General features: G+C 40.6%; 1 protein-coding gene and 1 long non-coding RNA gene across 8 annotated transcripts in view; one reads left to right on the plus strand and one right to left on the minus strand.

Moving 5' to 3' along the window:
* LOC129060487 (uncharacterized) overlaps positions 1 to 3271 on the minus strand; it is an 80565-nt gene extending 77294 nt beyond the window's left edge. For 2 of the 7 annotated variants that reach the window (XR_008527261.2, XR_008527259.2), the window contains exons 1-3: positions 3011 to 3262; positions 2374 to 2466; positions 1071 to 1195 (exon numbers count right to left, since the gene is read on the minus strand). This is a non-coding gene — a long non-coding RNA (uncharacterized LOC129060487). Of the gene's footprint in view, positions 1 to 1070; positions 1196 to 1668; positions 1787 to 2373; positions 2467 to 3010 lie in introns of all 7 variants that reach the window. The other 5 variants (XR_008527258.2, XR_008527262.2, XR_010140756.1 and 2 more) reach the window with 5 other exon arrangements.
* EXOC4 (exocyst complex component 4) overlaps positions 1 to 21652 on the plus strand; it is an 870395-nt gene that overhangs the window by 837109 nt on the left and 11634 nt on the right. The gene's annotated exons all lie outside the window — the stretch shown is intronic.

A 21652-nucleotide genomic window follows, 5' to 3' on the forward strand; every position in this document is an offset into this window, starting at 1 on the left:
GGCAAGGTCCTGCCTTCAAAAACATGAATGTCGCATGGAAAGAACAGGGCAACACACATGAATCCACTATGGAGTATCGTAAGCCAGTGTACCACTGAAAGCTCACTGAGTAGTTTCTAAGGAACTCAGTAAAACGAATAATGATTGCAGACTATCATTAGTCAAATACAACTTAACTGGGAAAATGGAACTGGACCATGGTCTTGAAAAACAAGTGGAGCTAGAGAATCAATGTGAGGGCTGAGATGAAGTTATGCATTTTGTCAACCTCCACAGTATAAAAAAAAAGTAAGCAAAGAAAGTGAAGCAAAAGAAAACTCAGGAGTATGAGGAGGATCAGCACAGTGCAGTCATGAAAACTAGCCAAGGCAAACCAGCCTAGTAGGAGGCCTGGCACATTTTGGATGTTCTTGACTTCTTCTTTCTTACCTTGCTGGCAGTCAGCAGATACATGGGATCTTTGAACCCTCTAGAATTACATGCATACAGCATGGGTGATTTGGGGTGATGATGTATAAGTGCATTATATGAAATCAGGTCTGAGGTTTTCATTACATTCTCAATATATCTTGCTCTCCCTCTTCCAGGAATATAGTAGGATTGCATTTCTGAGCCTGTATTAGTCCGTTTTCACACAGCTGATAAAGACATACCCAAGACTGAGTAGTTTATAAGGAAAAAGAGGTTTAATGGACTCACAGTTCCGCGTGGCTGGGGAGGCCTCACAATCATGGTGGAAGGCGAAAGGCTTGTCTTAGATGGCAGCAGGTAAGACAGAATGAGAGCCAAGAGAAAGGGGAAACCCCTTATAAAACCATCAGATCTCATGAGACTTATTCACTGCTGCAGAACATAATGGGAGAAACTGTCCCCATGATTCAGTCATCTCCTACTGGGTCCCTCCCACCACACGTGGGAATTATGGGGGCTACAACTCAAGATGAGATTTGGGTGGGGACACAGCCAAACCATATCAGGGCTCTTCTGTGTTTGGGTGGTACCATGTGATTAGGTGGCCAATAAGTTATGAGTAGAAGGGTGTCACTTCCCAACCAAAGCCATTTAATTACCTGTGTGAAACCCTCCAGAGCTCAGTGCCCCCTCTGTCACAATGGCCAGCAATGTTCCAGATAGTGACCACTCACTCAGCTAGGGTTCCAGAGAGAGGAAGATGCAGAGCAGAGCCCCAGCTGACCTGCAGTGGACACATGAGGTAAGTAAGAAATACATCTTTGTTGTTTAAAGCCATTGACATTTTGAGATTGTTTGTTACTGCAGCATAACCCTCCCTATCCTGACTGATACACACAATGAAGAGGCTGATCACAGTGAGGAGAGCAGAAAGAGCAAGGGAATTTCAATGAGGGATGAAATTTTGACTTTAAAGAGAACTAGTTGAGTGGAGGATTGAGAATAAGAGCCAAATTTAGAGGCTGAAGGATGAGAAAAGATAGTGCTTTCCCAACAAGTCCTCAGTCAGTACATGTCTGTCCTAAAGACAGAAGCAACAAGGCTGGATGTGGTGGCTCACGCCTGTAATCCCAGCACTTTGGGAGGCCGAGGCAGGCAGATCACGAGGTCAGGAGATCAAGACCATCCTGGCTAACACAGTGAATCCCCGTCTGTACTAAAAATACAAAAAAATTAGCCAGGCGTGGTGGTGGGCACCTGTAGTCCCAGCTACTCGGGAGGCTGAGGCAGGAGAATGGCGTGAACCTAGGAGGCGGAGCTTGCAGTGAGCTGAGATCACGCCACTTCACTCCAGCCTGGGCAACAGAGTGAGACTCTGTCTCAAAAAAAAAGACAGAAGCAACAAGTATGTGTTGTTCACTCAAGGAGTGTATTAGCCAGGGTTTTCCAGAGAAATAGAACCAATAGCATATATATATATATATATAAATATATATATATATGTTTAGGCTATATCTTTAAATCTTTAAATATATCTTAAAGATATATATATATATATATCCAACATATAAACAAAAATATATAAATATATATCTAACATATAAACAGCAAAAACTATCATCTATAATTTGATATATATCTATCTCAAACAATAAATGAAGAACAACAAATATTCTTCACTTTTTTGTGCTAACCTTGTTAGAACTCAGCAGATACATGGAATCTTTGCACCCCTAGAATTGCATATGCAGATGATCCATGACTTACAATGGTTGGACGTAAAATTTTTTGGCTTTACAATGGTTCAAAAGCAATATTCATTCAGTAACACTCCGTGACTTACATCCTGATAAACCTATCATAAGTTGAGGATCTGCATATATGTGTGTGTGTGTGTATAATAGAACAGAGCAAGACAGAGAGAGAGATGAGGAGACAGAATTATTATGGGAGTTGGCTCACATGATTATGGAGACTGAGAAGTTCCCTAATCTGCCATCTGCAAGCTGGAGAATCAGGAAAGCTGGTGATGTAATTCAGCCCAGGTCTGGAGGCCTGAAAACGAGCCAGTGATGTAACTCTCAGTGGGGGAGTTGAAGGTGGGGGACTGGTCTAAGTCTCAGAGTACAAAGGCTCAAGAACCAAGAGCTCCAATGTTTACAGGCAGAAGAATATGGATGTTCCAACTCAAAGAAAGGGAAAGACTTGTCCTTCCTGCACCTTTTTATTCTATCAGGGCCTTCAACAAATTGGATGATGCTTACCCACATTGGTGAGGACAGATCTTACCCACATTGGTGAGGACAGTGATGTAACTCTCAGTGGGGGAGTTGAAGGTGGGGGACTGGTCTAAGTCTCAGAATACAAAGGCTCAAGAACCAAGAGCTCCAATGTTTACAGGCAGAAGAATATGGATGTTCCAACTCAAAGAAAGGGAAAGACTTGTCCTTCCTGCACCTTTTTATTCTATCAGGGCCTTCAACAAATTGGATGATGCTTACCCACATTGGTGAGGACAGATCTTTACACAGCCTACTACTTCAAATGCTAAGCCCTTCCAGAAACACCCTCACAGACAAACCCAGAAATAATGTCTTACCAGCTATCTGGGCATCCCTTCGCTCAGTCAAGTTGGCATATAAAACTAACCATCATTGCGGGATTCAGGAGGATGAGAGAGACCTCAGGTTGAAACAGGATATTGAGTGCCCTCAGGCCCAGCTGACTCACCTCCAAAAAACTGGGCCCAGAACAAAGACCGCACCTGACTTTTATACATACTTCACAAAAGGGGGTGGGCTAGCTTAAAGCAAGCTTACAGTGGCATGAAAGCAGAGATACAGAGGGAGGACAAAGACAGGATTGCACATGACTGTTGCCAAGCAACCCAGATGTCTGTTATCTAGGTTTGTCTGGGCACAGGCTTATCCTGTAACCTTCACTATGGTGCCCAGGCAGCTGTAGTTCAGGCCTACTCAGGCTCCTCGTGACCTTCATTGTACTTCTTAGATAAAACAGAATACTTGAAGTCAGTAGTTACAGAGAACAGGAATCTATTTGTTTTTCTTCTCCTTATGTTGAGGGAGTGCTGGGAGAGTCTCCAGAGCACATTAGATAATATTATCAAGACTTCCTAGGTCTGGGCTGTGCCTGTTGCTGCCTCTGGGACAAGTCAGCCTAATACAGGAAAACTTATTTTGCTTTCTTTCTAATTTTATTTTTCTTTAATTTCCTGCATCAACCATCACAGTGAGCAATCCTGGATCCCCCCAGTTTATTTATGTCTTTTGCTTTACCCACCTTTTTCATTTATTTGAACTCCTATAGTATTAGTGAGCTCAGATACATAGGTCTTAATTCAGTGTCTCTAGTACTCGTAGGAAAGCTTCTATGTAAATTCAACATATAAACAGAAAAAAAACTATATAGTTAACTATGTATAATATTATATCTATAATATTATAGAGATTATAAATCTGCTGTCTATAATAATTAGCTGTTATTAAAGCTTAAAACCCCCTACAAGATGCCACACATCCCTGCTCCAAAATCCTGATGTCTAATTATCTCACTGGACCAGCCCCTTTTTCCTTAGGAACTTTCTATTTCAGTACCATTTATTACCTATCCTCAGCAGTAAGTGTTTACCCTCTAACAACATAGGCCCAATCACCAAAACATGAAAAAGATTGGGGAAAAGAATATATTTTTCTACCCTCCTCCCCAACAGCTTAGAGTTCCTTGTATTTCTCTGATGTCCCAATGGATGTAAATGTTAATGGTTTTGAACGAGATTTGAAGTTGCAATCTTAAAATGAGGAAACATAACACTTAAATGCTGTTAATTCAGCTAGCTTTAAGAGACTAATAAAGCACAAGGTACTAGGCCTCTTGGCAGTTAAAGAGCAATTCACTCATCTATGATAACAGCAAACATTAAAGTATTTTCATAGGGGATATAGAACTTCTTGCGTCTTGCAGTTGTATTAACTGTCATCGTTTTCTTAGATTTTCATTTCCATGTTTTCTGGATGCCCCTGAGATGCTTACACACTGTTCCAGACCTACAGAGTTCAGAAAGGAAGTAAGAGTAGCTACATCATTCGCCCCACATCCCACCCTCCATCAAGGACTGATCTAGGGCAATTTGACATTCCTGCTGTCCAAATTCCTTTAGTAAACATCAGTAGCCTTCTGCCATAAGCAGGGATGGAAGCAATGTGACTCCTCCCCTCAACTTTGCTAGCAGGAAGTGTGCTACAAAGTAAGCAGTTCACAGACAACGTTCATTAGCAAGCGAACATAAACATCCTCTTCCAACCTGCTCAGGAAGCACTCTCTGTCCCTATTCTCTGCCCAGCACCTTATTGGAAAGTTTCCTCTGAGGCAAGCACAACTATGTTCTGTCAGCAGGATCAGACCCACCTTCTAGTTTGATGTAGAGACAGAGTTCTGCATGCATTCTGGGTGCTTGAGGACCCAGAATGCTGTTTCATAGCTGTCAACTACTAGGTTTATTTATTTTTTTTAATTCATTCGCAAAAAGTTGCTAAAGCTCATAAAGTCTTACCAGCCCGCCACATGTCTTGGACAATTTCAGCATTCATTTCTTACCCCTTTTATGCTGATTAACCAACCCTCCAGTACTATTCCTGTTTAGATGGCAGCCCTTGAAAACTTTGCCACAGCCACCTCTGGAGAGTGTGTTCTGGAAGGAGGCGCCTGAGTCTGGTCTTTAAGGATGTCATTTCTCAGGGAGCTGCCCGGTTGGGCTATCCTGTCCCTCATTAATAAATGCCCTGCCCTTCAGATGCAGTGTCAGTTCCTCTGGTCCTCCACCATAGGACATCTACTAACCATCACTTTCCTAGTTGTGGGCATGAGTTTGCACTGAGCTATCCACATGTACTTGGAAACTTCAATGCAAATTTGCAAGGCAGGACCCAGGTGTAGTCCTAGCCTGCCTCAGAGCACAAGGATGCTAAACACATTCACCAGAAACACCCTCTCGCCCGCAAAACCTAACCCCGGATTCTAGTCCAAACAGGCTCCTTCTCCAAGGATACAGAGCCTTGGACTCTGATCACGCCAAGATCTAGAGTCCATCCAGCTTATGCTATTAATAGCTGGGGCCATGCTACCAGCCCATAGCTTATTAATAATGTATAGCTGCAGCCCCTGACTTAGTTCAGCTATAAACATTCCTCATCTGCATGATTAGCTCTTAACTTACTGATTAGAAAGTTTCATCCTCCCACAAAATCTACCCTTTCTGAATGAATGGCTCTTTTAAAGGCGGCCAGGTTCTCTAAAATGCATCTCAAACCCAAATAAAAAATAATCTACAACAAAAACAAAATTCCACTATTTTCTTTATGGAATGAGAAAAAAAGGAGCTTAAGAAGGTTTTTAAAAGTTCAGCTCCATGCTTACTGAAGGGACTAAAAGTAGTTGTGAGTACAACTGGGGACCTGGGGAGATAAGGTTGGAGAATAATTCAGTGGCGAGTAGGAGATATTAATAAGTTGTTTTTTGTTTGTTTGTTTGTTTGTTTGTTTTAACCTTGAGGGATCTGGTGTAACCACTAAGGAGTTTTAAGCAAGTAAGTAGTATTGGGTTTTGACTTTACAAATATCACCCTGGAAGATGGATAATGGATTGGAAGGCAGACGGCAGGAAGACTAGTCAGTGGTCAAGGAGAATGACGGTAGCGGCTTCAACTAGGGTGGTAGTAATACAGATGGAGGGAGGTGGACAGATTCAGGAAATACTTAAAAGCACAATGGCCAGGTGCAGTGTCTCATGCCCATAATCTCATTCTTTTGGGAGGCCGAGACAGGATTGCTTGAGCCCAGGTGTTCAAGACCAGCCCGGGCAACATAGCAAGACCCCATCTTTACAAAAAAAAAAAAAAATCTAAAAATTAGCCAGGCATGGTAGTACCCACCTGTAGTCTCAGCTACTTGGGAAGCTGAGGCAGGATTGCTTGAGCCCAGAAGTTCGAGGTTGAATTGAGCTATGATCGTGCTACTGCAGAAGGCAAGAGAAATGAGACCCTGTCTCTAAAAATATTGTAAATACATAAATAAAAGCCTAATTGCTCCCTCACCTCCTTTAGGTCTCTGCTTTAATTTTACCTTCTAAATGATTCCTTTCTTGACCACCTATTTAAAACAGCAACCCTGGCTGGGCATGGTGGCTCATGCCTGTAATCCTAGCACTTTGGGAGGCTAAGACAGGTGAATCACCTGAGCTCAGGGGTTTGAGACCAGCCTGGCCAACGTGGCAAAACCCCATCTCTACCAAAAATACAAAAATTAGCTGGGTTTATTGGCACGCGCCTGTAATCCCAGCTACTCAGGAGGCTGAGGCAGGAGAACCACTTGAGCCCAGGGAGTGGAAGTTGCAGTGAACTGAGATTGTGCCACTGCAATCCAGCCTGGGTGACAGGTGACAGAGCAAGACTCCACCTCAAAAAATTAAATAAATAAATAAATAAAACAGCAGCCCCTTCCCCACACCCTATACTTTCTCTGCTTAATTTTTCTCCATAATTTTTATTGCCATCTGACATTCTGTATAACTCAATCATTAATTTGATTATTGTTTGTCTTCCCCAACTGAAGTATACACTCTTTGAGGGCAGAGGTTTTTATATCTTTTGTTCTCTGTAGCCCCAATACTTAGAACAATCCCTGGCACATAATAGATGATCAATAAATATTTTTAGAATGAATGAATCAGTGAAAGATGACAGAACTGACAGGATGTGATCATTGGTAGAATGGGAGGGGGTAAGAGGAAGTGGTAAAGGAGCAAAGTCAGGTTCCCAGGTTTCTAGCTAGGTTAACTGAGGGGATGGCCTGCTATTCAGTGAGATAAGGAACACCAGGCAGGATGGGGAGAAGCAGGTTTGGAGGTGAAGGAGGTGATGATAAACTTGAGGCACTTGTGAGCTGTGTACAGAAAAATGTAGAGGCAACAGGACTTTGGGCCGAAAGAATAGATTGTGCAGCCTTTACAGTCCTTATACATTCAAAAAATATTTGTTGTGAACCCTCTTTGTTCCAGACCCTACACCAAGCATGTTCAATACACAGATGAGTAAACTGAGGTTGTTACCAGAAAGGGGTCCTGATCCAGACCCCAAGAGAGGGTTCTTGGATCTCACACAAGAAAGAATTCAGGGAGAGTACATAAAGTAAAGTGAAAGCAAGTTTATTAGGAAAGTAAAGGAATAAAATAATGGCTACTCTGTAGGCACAGCAGCCCCGAGGGCTGCTGGTTGCCCATTTTTTTGGTTATTTCTTGATTTTATGCTAAACAAGGGGTAGAGATTATTCATGAATTTTCTTGGAAAGGGTGGGCAATTCTGGGAACTGAGGGTTCCTCCCCTTTTTATACCATATAGGGTAACTTCCTGGTGTTGCCATGGCATTTGTAAACTGTCATGGCACTGATAGGAGTGTAGCAGTGAGGATGACCTGAGGTCACTCACATGGCCATCTTGGTTTTGGTTGGTTTTAGCCAGCTTCTTTACTGCAACCTGGTTTTTATTGTTGTTGTTGTTGTTGTTGTCATTGTTGTTGTTGGATACTGAGACTCACTCTGTTGCCAGGCTGGAGTGCAGTGGCATGATCTCTGCTCACTGCAACCTCCGCCTCCCAGGTTCAAGCGATTCTCCTGCCTCAGCCTCCAGAGTAGCTAGGACTACAGGCACATGCCACCACGCCCACCTAATTTTTGTATTTTTAGTAGAGACGGGGTTTCACCATGTTGGCCAGGATGGTCTCAATCTCCTGACCTCGTGATCCACCCACCTTGGCCTCCCAAAATGCTGGGATTACAGGCATGACCCACCGTACCCGGCCTACTGCAACCTGTTTTATCAGCAAGCTCTTTATGACTTGTATCTTGTGCTGGCCTCCTATCTCATCCTGTGACTTAGAATGCCTTAACCATCTGGGAATGCAGCCCAGTAGGTCTCAGCCTCATTTTATCCAGCTCCTATTCAAGATGGAGTTGCTCTGGTAAAGGCCTCTGGCAAGGTCGTGCAAATGGATGACATTACATATAAAATCACAGTTACCACACAGTTGATAACAACCAGTGTTACTGAGGGGACAGGGAGTAAGCACTCTCATAGACTTTGGAAGGAACTGGAAAAGAGTGGAATCTTTCTGGAATACAATTTGACAGTCTGTATCAAAAAGTTTAGAAATTTACATATCCGTGACTCAGCAAATTCCCTTCTAGATACATATTTGCTGGTCCATAAGCACAAGATTGGCTATTCACCAAGAGGACAAGGAAGGTTCCTACTTGGGTATGACCAGCTTGTGTACTAAAAAGGCACCTAGGAGCCCCATCCAGTGATGCACCAGCAGGACACCCTATATGGGCCCCCTCTAGATGCAGCTGCAGAAAAGTCAGGGTCTACCTCTAGTCCCTTGCTCATGTCTAAGGCAGACTCTCACAGAAGGGCAACTGGATCCCTGTTCTGGTTATTTGTCTCTGCATAACAAACTAATCCAAGACTTAGTAGCTTAAAACAGTTATTCTACCTCATGATACCATGGGTCAGGAATTTGAGGGGTGATCAGCTGGGTGATTCTTCCATTCCGTATGGCACCAACTAGAGTCACCTGATCGTACTAAGCTGCTACCTGGGCCAGTCTGGAACATCCAAGATGGCTTCATTCACAAACCTGACACCTTGGTGGGAACACCTCTCAGGCTGTAGTCTCAGAGCCCCTCCATGTGATCTCTTCAGCAGGGTAGTCGGACTTCTTAAATGGTGACTCAGGGCTCTATAAAAAACCAAAGCAGACATGACCAGTCCTTTTAAATGCTAGTCCTAAAACTAGCATAGCATCACTTTGACCATACTCTAAAGGTCAAAATTTAATAGGCCAGTCATAGATCCAACCTCTCAACAGGAGGAATATCAATGAATTTGCAGCCATCTGTAATCTGCCACACTCTCTGGTTCAGGATTTTCAAGGGGACAAGGTCTGATGCATGCATCCAAGTTGTTCTCCTTCTGCTCCTCTACTGTGTGGGCCAATTTCTCTCTATAAGTGTCTTGCAAAGTCAATATCTCTCCACTTCTTTCTCCATAGGAAATGAGGCTTATTATAGCAAACAAAAAGGATCTCTTATGCTATCACTCTAATACCAAGGCTGTCTGGCTCCAGTGAGATGCTAAGCTGGCTCTCCTGAGAAGGCCATTTGCTGTGAAAGAGATGTAATCAGCCTGGAAGCATGACACATCCAAGGGTGTGGAGTCATGACCAGAGCTATCACACTGGTCACCAGCAATAACTGGCCATTCTGAAGGCAGTTGCTTCTAAGCCAGACATGCAGTTATAATAGATAACCATATATATATATTATATAACCTTAGTTATAATTCCTGAATATTCTTGTGAAAGTCATTGAGACTTCCTTATTTCTCAATAGTGAAGAGATATAGCTCTTGCCAGTGTTACAGGCAGTTTAAAATCTCTTAGGGCATCATGAACTACACAAAAAGTGCCTGAGGAGTGGCCAAAAGTGAGAAGGTAGTTAACAATTGGTGGGGCACCATCAAGGCAAGGAGAAGAGCGACTAGTGGCACTGGGAAACCTCGCTGAGAAAGCTGATCAGAGAGAAAGTCCCAAGAGGCTGGAAGATCCTCTTATCTCAGGCTAACATTGGGACTCCTCTTGGATTATCTTTATATCAGGAGGGCTTCAGGAAGGTTTCTCTGAATGTAGATGCCTTTATACCTTGCAAGGCTGGCAGGTGGTTACAAAGGGCACAGGCTTTCCAAGTGCTCAAAGAGAGGACAAAAACTTCTGGAAAAGCATTTGGTGCAGCTGTAAAAAAAAAAAAAAATTCACCAAAAGGACAGCCTCCCCACCCCCTTAATTCCATTGTTAAGCCTCTGTTAAAAGAAAAACTTCAGCCAAATTAAATTTAAAGGGTTTAATTGAGCAATGAATGATTCATGAGTTGGGCAGCCTTCAGAATCACAGCAGATTCAGAGAGACTACAGTGATGCCTAGTGGTCAGAACAAATTTATAGACAAAGGGAAGTGACATACAGAAATCGGAAGTAAGGCATAAAAACAGCTGGGTTAGTTACAGCTGGGCGTTTGCCTTTTTTGAACACAGTTTGAACATTCAGCAGTATATGAGTGGTTGAAGTATGGCTGCTGGGATTGGCCAAGACTCAGCTATTGTTACAGGTGCATACTCCTAAATTATGTTTTTAATCTTGTCCACCTATCAAGTTAGGTTGCCGTTCATCCACAAGAAGTCAAATATAGAAGTATGGACTCTTTGTCAGGCCATGTTTAGTTTGCTTTAATACATCATAACTGTTAATTGCAGCTCTAGGTCAGGTTGAGAGGTTGGAGACTTCCGGAATGGTGAAGTAATAACCTTCCAAAAATCCACTCTTAAGAATATGAGGCCAAAAAAAAAAATCAACTTTTTTTAAACTCTGGAAATTAACCAAAGGCTTGCAAAGAATCCAAGGAGCGTTTATGCAAGAAAAACTGCTGAATGTTGGTAAGAATAGCAAAATGTTGTAACATTTTAACTTGCACTATTCCTGTACTCCTCACTCCCACTCTGCAGAAACCTTGAGAACAGCAGCTCTGCAATTATGGAAGCTATGAAAATGAGCAGCCTTACAGCCACTGGAGGTATAACCTGGATTTAGAGCTCCCCCAAAAGCACATCTCCTTAGAATTGTCACATTTTACCTGTCTTTCATCTCCCTGGAAAAGCTCCATTCACAGAATGTTGTTGTCATTATTTGATCTGATTCACAACTCATTGCTTGGGATCTGGGGTGTAGAACTTATCCCTAGGATGTTTGTCAAAAACAACCAATAGCAATGATTTAACATGTGGCTGCCTGAGGCTGCAATACCAGTTGGGGCAAATGGGAGCCTGGCAAAACATTTAAAAGGAAGATCTTGGGAATGGGATATTCACAGGGGGCTTTGAAAAAGCTCCAACGTATCACAGGGGATCTGGAAGGCCATACACATGGCAGAGCTGTGTGTGCTCAGGAAAGACCTAAGTGGAACCTAACTTCTCACCTCTGGCTGACCTTGCAAGCAGGAAGTCATACCAGAGCATTGAAAGTGTGCCCCAACACAGCTAACAGTACCCCTTGGCTAAGGCTAGAGACTTACTAGTTCAAAGAACTTAAGAAAATCTCTGTTCAATTATTAGCTGACCACTAAGTTAACTGAGTAGGACTTCAGTCATAATAGGAAATACTTATTTACAGAATTGGTCCAGGACAGTTACTAAACAAACAGTAAAAACAACAAAACAGCAACAACAAACCCTGGATACACAGGGTACAGGTTGAGCATCCATAATATAAAAATCTGAAATTTGAAATGTTCCAAAATTTGAAAGTTGAGCACTGACATGATGCCATGAGTAGAAAATTCCACAGCTGACCTCATGTGACAGGTCTCAATCAGAACTTTGTTTCATGCACAATATTATTCAAAGTATTGTAAACAATTACTTTCAGGCTCTGTGCATAAAGTGTGTAGGGGAGCAAACATAATTTCTTTTCCTTTCTTTTTTAAGTTCTTACTTGAGACACCCTCCTGAAAACAAAAGTAAGATTAACAGAAGAAAAACAAGTAGAAGTTTAGTAATGCATGCTGTACCCATCACAGGGAGAGGCCTCAGTTCGAAAATATTTCCCTCTCAAGGCAGTGGTTCTGGGGCCTTGCTTAAATAGTGTTGTTACAGGAGAGGGGTCCTGATCCAGACCCCAAGAGAGGGTTCTTGGATCTTGGGCAAGAAAAAATTCAGGGTGAATCCACAGTACAAAGCAAAAGCAAGTTTATTAAGAAAGTAGAGGAATAAAAGAATGGCTACTCCATAGACAGAGCGGCCACAAGGGCTGCCGGTTACCCATTTTTATGGTTATTTCTTGATATGCTAAACAAGGGGTAGATTATTCATGCCTCCCCTCTTTAGACTGTATAGGGGAACTTCCTGTCATTGCCATGGCATTTGTAAACTGTCAGGGTACTGGTGGGAATGTAGCAGTGAGGACGACCAGAAATCACTCTTCATGGCCACCTTGGTTTTGGTGGATTTTAGCCAGCTTCTTTACTGCAAACTGTTTTATCAGCAAGGTCTTTATGACCTGTATCTTGTGCTGACCTCCTATTTCATCCTGTGACTTAGAATGCCTTAACCATCTGGAAATGCAGCCCAGTAGGTCTCAGCCTCATTTTACCCCACCCTTATTCAAGATGGATTTGCTCTGGTTCAAATGCCTCTGATATTTCCCCCCTCCATTTTAAAAGACAACCCTAACTTCAAGGTTTGCAGAGGGATGAAGATCTATCTTCTGTAACTACTTCAGGCAGAATGGGGGTAATGAAGTTCCTGCCTAACTATTAGAGTCTCTTGTATTTGGGGTATAAAACAGCTCAGTCAGAAAGCATTGGTACGGTGAGGGCCATTCATAACTTTTGAGTTCCAACAAAAGATGGTATCTGGAAGATTAATAAGTTTTCAATTTAAGAAAACATTGAGTAACCTCATCCTCATTCCTACACAAAGAGTACACAGCAATATATTACACAAGAGTAAGGCAAAATAAGTAAAATTATCCCAAGTAAGCTAAATTAGAAGGCTTTCCATGAACTGGGCAGCTGTTGGAACCAAGCTGATATGGGGTTGCTAGATGATTTCAATATGTGCCCAGAATATTGATCCAGATTTTTACATTACCCATGCCTCTTGTTTCTTCTGAGCAGCAGCCAGAGATCACTGGTTGGTTCACAGGAATAAGCAGGATTAGTCTTAATTGCAGGAAATAAACTCATAAACAACTGATGAGACTACAATTTAATAACAAGTGTACCATAGTTCTTGAAACATAATTTTTCTCTCTCCAGTTTCCCATTTTTATTAAGACAAATCATGGTAAGACTGATTTGTTTTATTTTACTTGGCCTGATTATTTGTATAAAGTACAGCAAGAATAATTATTTTTCACTTAAGCTCTCTTTAAGTTGGCATTGATGGAACTCTGTTCTATAGAAGGTATCTTAGATAAGACTTTTTTAGAGCTGAGCCCTGCCATAGGTTTGTACCCTCAAATACCTATAAGTTGAATAAATTCCTCTCCTGTTGAGGTTCCAAGATAACTTAGCTCTCCTAGGCATGATAGAAAGTGACATTCTTTAATTATGACATGTCAGGAACCCTGTACAGGGACTGTGTAGACAAGGTATGAGGCCAGTTTTCCCAAGGGGCTTTTATTGGCTGTATAAGTCGAGTTAAATTCCTTAAAGGAAAACACACCATTCCAGTCAAAGCCTTGATAAAATAACCAGTTTTTCCAATTGTGTCCTGTTGCAAAAGAAAACAGATTCTTATTGCACTTTTGCAAATAACTATATTGCCATAAATTAAGAATACTCACAAGTAGTTTCCAAATTCTGGAGAAACTAGGTAGAGAGAAACAAATGTGCTCCAAATTGTGTTCATAGGAGTATACTTTACCTAATTGTTAAAAGCTGTAAATAGCTTAAAAGCATTGTTTTCTTGACTTTGAAAAACAAAACACAGAATCAGCAACATTTTAACCTAAAAGTTAAAAAGATTACTTTAGACTTCTACTAGTTTACTCCATGCAGTTAACTTCTCTCCTGTTTGATATTCATGAACACTTCAGTTCTCCATGAGAGTTCTGAAAGTTGTTTCCTCTATTCTAATGTCACAATTTCCAAAGTTGTCAGAAAACTGCATTTAAGAACACCTGTTAGAGTTCTATAGCTGACTATAAACCACCTTTTGAAGAGGATTAAAACAAGAAAACAATTGTTTGTGGATGACAAAATGTTTTAGGACAGCCACAGCCAAAAACATGATTGACAAAAAAATTTGGTTACCTCTGTGGCATACAGTGATTTTATGTAACAATTATAATGATTAATAACCTACAGTAAGTTTTATTATATTTGTCAGTGCTTCTTGTATGATTTTACTGTACCAAATAAGACAAATTTTACCTTTGCATTAGTGTACTATTACCATTAAACCCAATTCTTAATAAAACCTTATAAATAAATCTGTCCAATCTTAATCCATTTGACCATAAGATAAGATTTTTATAAATCTTGTATAACCCTTTACAAATTTTTATGAAAGAGCAGATTATACGCAGGTTTTTGCTTTAAGAAAAACCTGTTTTCCTTTTATTCCAATGTTCGATTTATAGAAAAACTGAGTAATATCCCTTTAACTTCAGCCAATATGTTCACACACAGAATCTCTTTCACAATTAATTTTTCACAAACCTTCCACAACTCGCTGCAATCTTCAGCTTTACCTTATCTAACTTAAAACAATCCTTTAACACTTTAGGCATAAAAAATCCACATTCCTATGACTTCTTATAATCTTTTACCAAAAACACATTTCACTTTCTTTACACACCTTGCATGTAAAACTGTTTTTTAGTAGTCTCAAATACATGTTACACTGTTAACTCTTAGCAACTCTTACTTCTGGTGAAAAGCCTGGTTAGTAAGCCATTTTAATTATGTACTAGTGTGGAGCCTAGGACCCAGACAGAAGTGCAGATAAGTCCTGACTGTTTCCAACATCTAACTTCACGTGTCCCAAGCCTTACCTAGCTATAAAGCAGGCAAGTTGTATGGTTAAGTGTCATAGTGGTACTCTATGAAGCATTTAGGAGGCCTAATCACCTTTAAATTGTACATTTCTTGCATAAATTCCCTGCTATGGGAACTTCGTGACCTACACAGACTATCTACAACATACTTTGACTTTGTGACTTGTCCTAAACGTCCCTTTTTTTAAACAACAAGTTATTTTACTTTAGGATAAGAATTTACCATATAAGATCCTTTCTTACATAAAGTCTCTTTTCTTTATAAACTTCTTTGCATAGCTATGGGGTATGGCTAATTCCACATGTTCCCAGGCCTTATGTAGAATCTAATGCTTCAAAGTAGGTAACTGAACAATTTTTAAAAGTCAAAGAAGCAGTTTATGACCTTAAAGCATTTAGTAAACTTAATATCTGACCTGCATAATTTAGAAGAAATGTTTACATTTTGGAAGATATTTTTATTTTACCAATAATTTTAAAAACTGTCTCTATTTCCCAAAGATTACTAAAGTCACATGAAGTAAAAGGCAGTACACTTTTTTTTTTCTGACAACATATTTGATTTAAGCACTTATTTTTAAGCCAATTAATCAAAGCTCTTTCATATATAATCACACACACAACACATATAAATACATTCTCTAAGGACTCATTCTCTAAGCCAGGAATTGGACCCTGAACCCAGGCCACCATTGTGAAAAGAAAAAGCACAGCCACATGGTTACAAGGTCAAGCTCCCAAGGACATACTAGACAACAAGGAAACCTCATCCAGTTTTTTTCAGGGACCTGCAACAAAGTTTGTAACTGACCAGTTTGTTGGGCCATCTTGAAAAGCCCATGCTGTATCCTAAGGTACCCCTCTTTATGACAGAACAATACAGAAAAACACACAAAGCACACCAGATTTGCTACAGCTTAACACTAGCCTCTCAAATCCTTTTTCCATTAATCAGAACTTTACAGAGGAGATAAACAGTGATTTTTACCATTAATTCAACTGGTTAGCATAGAGAGAGACAGAGAGCGAGAAAGCATTGCCTGAGGCAGGGTGGGGAAGGCGAAGAGCTCAGGGAGACCAGAGAAAGATCCCCCCATTGCTCAAACATTCAGGCGGCTGCTTGGTGGTCATGAAGGGATCTTTTCCAGCAGTTTCATCAGCTCTTAGGTTTTCCCTTTTAGGGAAGAAGACACTCTCCATGTCCCATGATCCTGTACATGCCTAATCCTGTCACCCACAGCTGTCAGCAAAGAGTACAAGGCAGAATAATCCAAAGAGAATAGCAGTTAGCATCCCATAGTGCCAAACACATCCTTAGCCAAAAGGGACTTTACCAAGAGGGGCCTCTAACCCACTCTGTCTTAGGAGAGACTCTAACTCCCCTAAGTTGAGCCTCTAACCCAATCCCATTCTTTACCCAGGTATATGCACTCCACTTACCAAAAGTCAGCCAAAATTGGTGTGAGCAGATGATTTTCAGTTGAGATTAGGGGTCTCTTCAGTATCATCCCTTTGTGGTTGCCAGAAAGATGTTACAGGAAAGGGGTCCTGATCCAGACCCCAAGAGAGGGTTCTTGGATCTTGGGCAAGAAAAAATTCAGGGCGAGTCCACAGTGCAAAGCAAAAGCAAGTTTGTTAAGAAAGTAGAGGAATAAAAGAATGGCTACTCCATAGACAGAGCAGCCACAAGGGCTGCTGTTTACCCATTTTTATGGTTATTTCTTGATGATATGCTAAACAAGGGGTGGATTATTCATGCCTCCCCTTTTTAGACCATATAGGGGAACTTCCTGTCATTGCCATGGCATTTGTAAACTGTCATGGCACTGGTGACAGTGTAGCAGTGAGAATGACCAAAGGTCACTCTTCATGGCCATCTTGGTTTTGGTAGGTTTTAGTCGGCTTCTTTACTGCAACCTGTTTTATCAACAAGGTCTTTATGACCTGTATCTTGTGCAGATCTCCTATTTCATCTTTTGATGTAGAATGCCTTAATCGTCTGGGAATGCAGCCCAGTAGGTCTCAGCCTCATTTTACCCAGCCCTTATTCAAGATGGAGTTGCTCTGGTTCAATGCCTCTGACAGTATTTTCACAAAGACCCATAAATCTTATATACTGACAAGACAAAGAAGGCTTCCAAAAGGCAGGAAAATGTGGAAAGTAAATTTATGAGAAGAGTAAAGTCGGCTCTAGATCTTCTAGCAGCACTGTTTCTGAGCTCTGTTTCTCAGTTGATTAGCAAGCATTATAAAGGGCCCTATATTTAGGTGGGAAAGGCAGAGAGCAGGGGCAGAGTGTACCCCTGTGTTTAAACCTTTTATAAGACTGTAACTAAAATCCCCAGTACTTTAGAGAGGAATATTTTTGTTTCCTTCAGCTGTATATGAAACATAAATGAATTTCATATTTAGACTTGGGTCCCATCCCCAATATATCTCATTATATATATGCAAATATTCCAAAATCTGAAACAAATCCAAAATCTGAAACACCTTTGTTCTTAAGCATTTTGGAAAAGGGATATGTGACTTTGTCTGATTTCCAGAGTTACTACATTACATTATTTTAAATGTCCAGTTTTGAATTACTAGGTATGGGGTTTCTTTTTGGGTTGATGAAAGTGTTCTAGAATTAGTGGTGATGCCTCCAGAACCTTCTGAATGTACTAAAATCCATTGAATTATATGTACACTTTAAAAGGGTAAATATTATGGTATGAGACATATTTCAATTAAAAAATTTTAAAGAAAAACCAATTTTTAACAAAAAAACTTATGAGATGCACAGAGAAACCAGAAGGTATGGGCCATCCACAGGAAAAGATGAGTCAATAGAAATTGAGGAAGTCCAGATACTGGACTTATTATACAGATAGTTTTAATCAGCCAATGTGAATATTTTCAAAGGATTAAAGGAAATCATGTCTAAAGAATTAAAGGACAGCATAAGAATAATATCTACTCAGCAGAAACCTTATAAGCCAGAAGAGACTTAGGGCCTATTTTCAGCATTCTCAAAGAAAAGAAATTCCAACCAATAATTTCATATCCCACCAAAGTAAGCTTCATAAGCAAAGGAGAAATAAAATCTTTTCCAGACAAGAAAGTGCTAAGGGAATTCATTACCACTATACTAGCCTTACAAGAGATCGTGAAGGGAGTTATATACATTGAAACCACCTGGCCAACATGGTGAAACCCCATCTCTACTAAAAATACAAAAATTAGCCAGGTGTGGTGGTACATGCCTGTAATCCCAGCTACTTGGGAGGCTGAGGCAAGAGAATTGCTCAAACCCAGGAGGTGGACATTGCAGTGAGCCAAGATCACACCACTGCACTCCAGCCTGGGCAACAGAGCAAGACTCCATCTCAAAAAAAAAAAAAATGGAAACCAAAGAACAATACCTACTGCCAGAAATACATACTTAAGTACATAGCCTGCAGACCCTATGGAGCAAAAACACAATAGAAATTACAAAGCAAAAAGCCAACAACTTCACCATTGGATCAAAACCTTGCATGTAAATATTAACCTTGAATGTAAATGGTCTAAATGCCCCACTTAAAAGGCATAGAGTGGCAAGTTGGATTAAAAAACAAGACCCTTCCTTCCATGTGCTGTGTTTAAAAGACCCATCTCACACATAATGGTGCCCAAAGGCTCAAAGTAAAGGGTTGGGGAAAGATCTGCCATGCAAATGGAAAACAAAACAAAACAAAAAGCAGGGGTCATTCTTCTTATATCAGATAAAACAGAGTTAAAACCAACAACAGGAATAAAGGACAAAGAACGGCATTACATAATGATAAATAATCCAATTCAACAAGAAGACTTAATTATTCTAAATATATATGCACCCAACATTGAAGCACCCAGATTATTAAAACAAGTACTTCTAGATCTACAAAAAGATTTTAGACTGCCACACAATAATAGCAGGGGGCCTCAACAACCCACTTACAGCATTACACAGGTCATCGAGGCAGAAAACTAACAAAGAAATCCTGGACTTAAACGCAACACTTCACCAATTGGACCTATTAGATATATGCAGAATACTCCACTCATCAACCACAGAATCTACATTTTTCTCATCTGTATATGGAACATACTCCAAGATTGATCACATGCTCATTCATAAACCAAGTATCAATAAATTTTTTTTAATTATTATTGTACTTTAAGTTTTAGGGTACATGTGCACAATGTGCAGGTTAGTTACATATGTATACATGTGCCATGCTGGTGTGCTGCACCCATTAACTCGCCATTTAGCATTAGGTATATCTCCTAATGCTATCGCTCTCCCCTCCCACCACCCCACAACAGTCCCCAGAGTGTGATGTTCCCCTTCCTGTGTCCATGTGTTCTCATTGTTCAATTCCCATCTATGAGTGAGAACATGCAGTGTTTGGTTTTTTGTCCTTGCGATAGTTTACTGAGAATGATGATTTCCAATTTCATCCATGTCCCTACAAAGGACATGAACTCGTCATTTTTTATGGCTGCATAGTATTCCATGGTGTATATGTGCCACATTTTCTTAATCCAGTCTATCATTGTTGGACATTTGGGTTGGTTCCAAGTCTTTGCTATTGTGAATAATGCGGCAATAAACATACGTGTGCACGTGTCTTTATAGCAGCATGATTTATAATCCTTTGGGTATATACCCAGTAATGGGACGGCTGGGTCAAATGGTATTTCTAGTTCTAGATCCCTGAGGAATCGCCACACTGACTTCCACAATGGTTGAACTAGTTTACAGTCCCACCAACAGTGTAAAAGTGTTCCTATTTCTCCACATCCTCTCCAGCACCTGTTGTTTCCTGACTTTTTAATGATTGCCATTCTAACTGGTGTGAGATGGTATCTCATTGTGGTTTTGATTTGCATTTCTCTGATGCCCAGTGATGATGAGCATTTTTTTCTTTTATTATTATTATTATTATTATTATTATACTTTAGGTTTTATGGTACATGTGCCCAATGTGCAGGTAAGTTACATATGTGTACATGTGCCATGCTGGTGCTCTGCACCCACCAACTCGTCATCTAGCATTAGGTATATCTCCCAATGCTATCCCTCCCCTCTCCCCCCACCCCACAACAGTCCCCGAAGTGTGATGTTCCCCTTCCTGTGTCCATGTGTTCTCATTGTTCAATTCCTACCTATGAGTGAGAATATGCGGTGTTTGGTTTTTTGTTCTTGCGATAGTTTACTGAGAATGATGATTTCCAATTTCATCCATGTCCCTACAAAGGACATGAACTCATCATTTTTTATGGCTGCATAGTATTCCATGGTGTATATGTGCCACATTTTCTTAATCCAGTCTATCATTGTTGGACATTTGGGTTGGTTCCAAGTCTTTGCTATTGTGAATAATACGGCAATAAACATATGTGTGCATGTGTCTTTCTAGCAGCATGATTTATAGTCCTTTGGGTATATACCCAGTAATGGGATGGCTGGGTCGAATGGAATTTCTAGTTCTAGATCCCTGAGGAATCGCCACACTGACTTCCACAAGGGTTGAACTAGTTTACAGTCCCACCAACAGTGTAAAAGTGTTCCTATTTCTCCACATCCTCTCCAGCACCTGTTGTTTCCTGACTTTTTAATGATTGCCATTCTAACTGGTGTGAGATGGTATCTCATTGTGGTTTTGGTTTGCATTTCTCTGATGGCCAGTGATGGTGAGCATTTTTTCATGTGTTTTTTGGCTGCATAAATGTCTTCTTTTGAGAAGTGTCTGTTCATATCCTTCGCCCACTTTTTGATGGGGTTGTTTGTTTTTTTCTTGTAAATTTGTTGGAGTTCATTGTAGATTCTGGATATTAGCCCTTTGTCAGATGAGTAGGTTGCGAAAATTTTCTCCCATTCTTTAGGTTGCCTGTTCACTCTGATGGTAGTTTCCTTTGCTGTGCAGAAGCTCTTTAGTTTAATTAGATCTCATTTGTCAATTTTGGCTTTTGTTGCCATTGCTTTTGGTGTTTTAGACATGAAGTCCTTGCCCATGCCTATGTCCTGAATGGTAATGCCTAGGTTTTCTTCTAGGGTTTTTATGGTTTTAGGTCTAACATTTAAGTCTTTAATCCATCTTGAATTGATTTTTGTATAAGGTGTAAGGAAGGGATCCAGTTTCAGCTTTCTACATATGGCTAGCCAGTTTTCCCAGCACCGTTTATTAAATAGGGAATCCTTTCCCCATTTCTTGTTTTTGTCAGGTTTGTCAAAGATCAGATACTTGTAGATATGTGGCATTATTTCTGAGGGCTCTGTTCTGTTCCATTGATCTATATCTCTGTTTTGGTACCAGTACCATGCTGTTTTGGTTACTGTAGCCTTGTAGTATAGTTTGAAGTCAGGTAGTGTGATGCCTCCAGCTTTGTTCTTTTGGCTTAGGATTGACTTGGCGATGCGGGCTCTTTTTTGGTTCCATATGAACTTTAAAGTAGTTTTTTCCAATTCTGTGAAGAAAGTCATTGGTAGCTTGATGGGGATGGCATTGAATCTGTAAATTACCTTGGGAAGGATGGCCATTTTCATGATAT

Source organism: Pongo abelii, chromosome 6 (genome assembly GCF_028885655.2).
Source record: "Pongo abelii isolate AG06213 chromosome 6, NHGRI_mPonAbe1-v2.0_pri, whole genome shotgun sequence".
NCBI lineage: Eukaryota > Metazoa > Chordata > Mammalia > Primates > Hominidae > Pongo > Pongo abelii.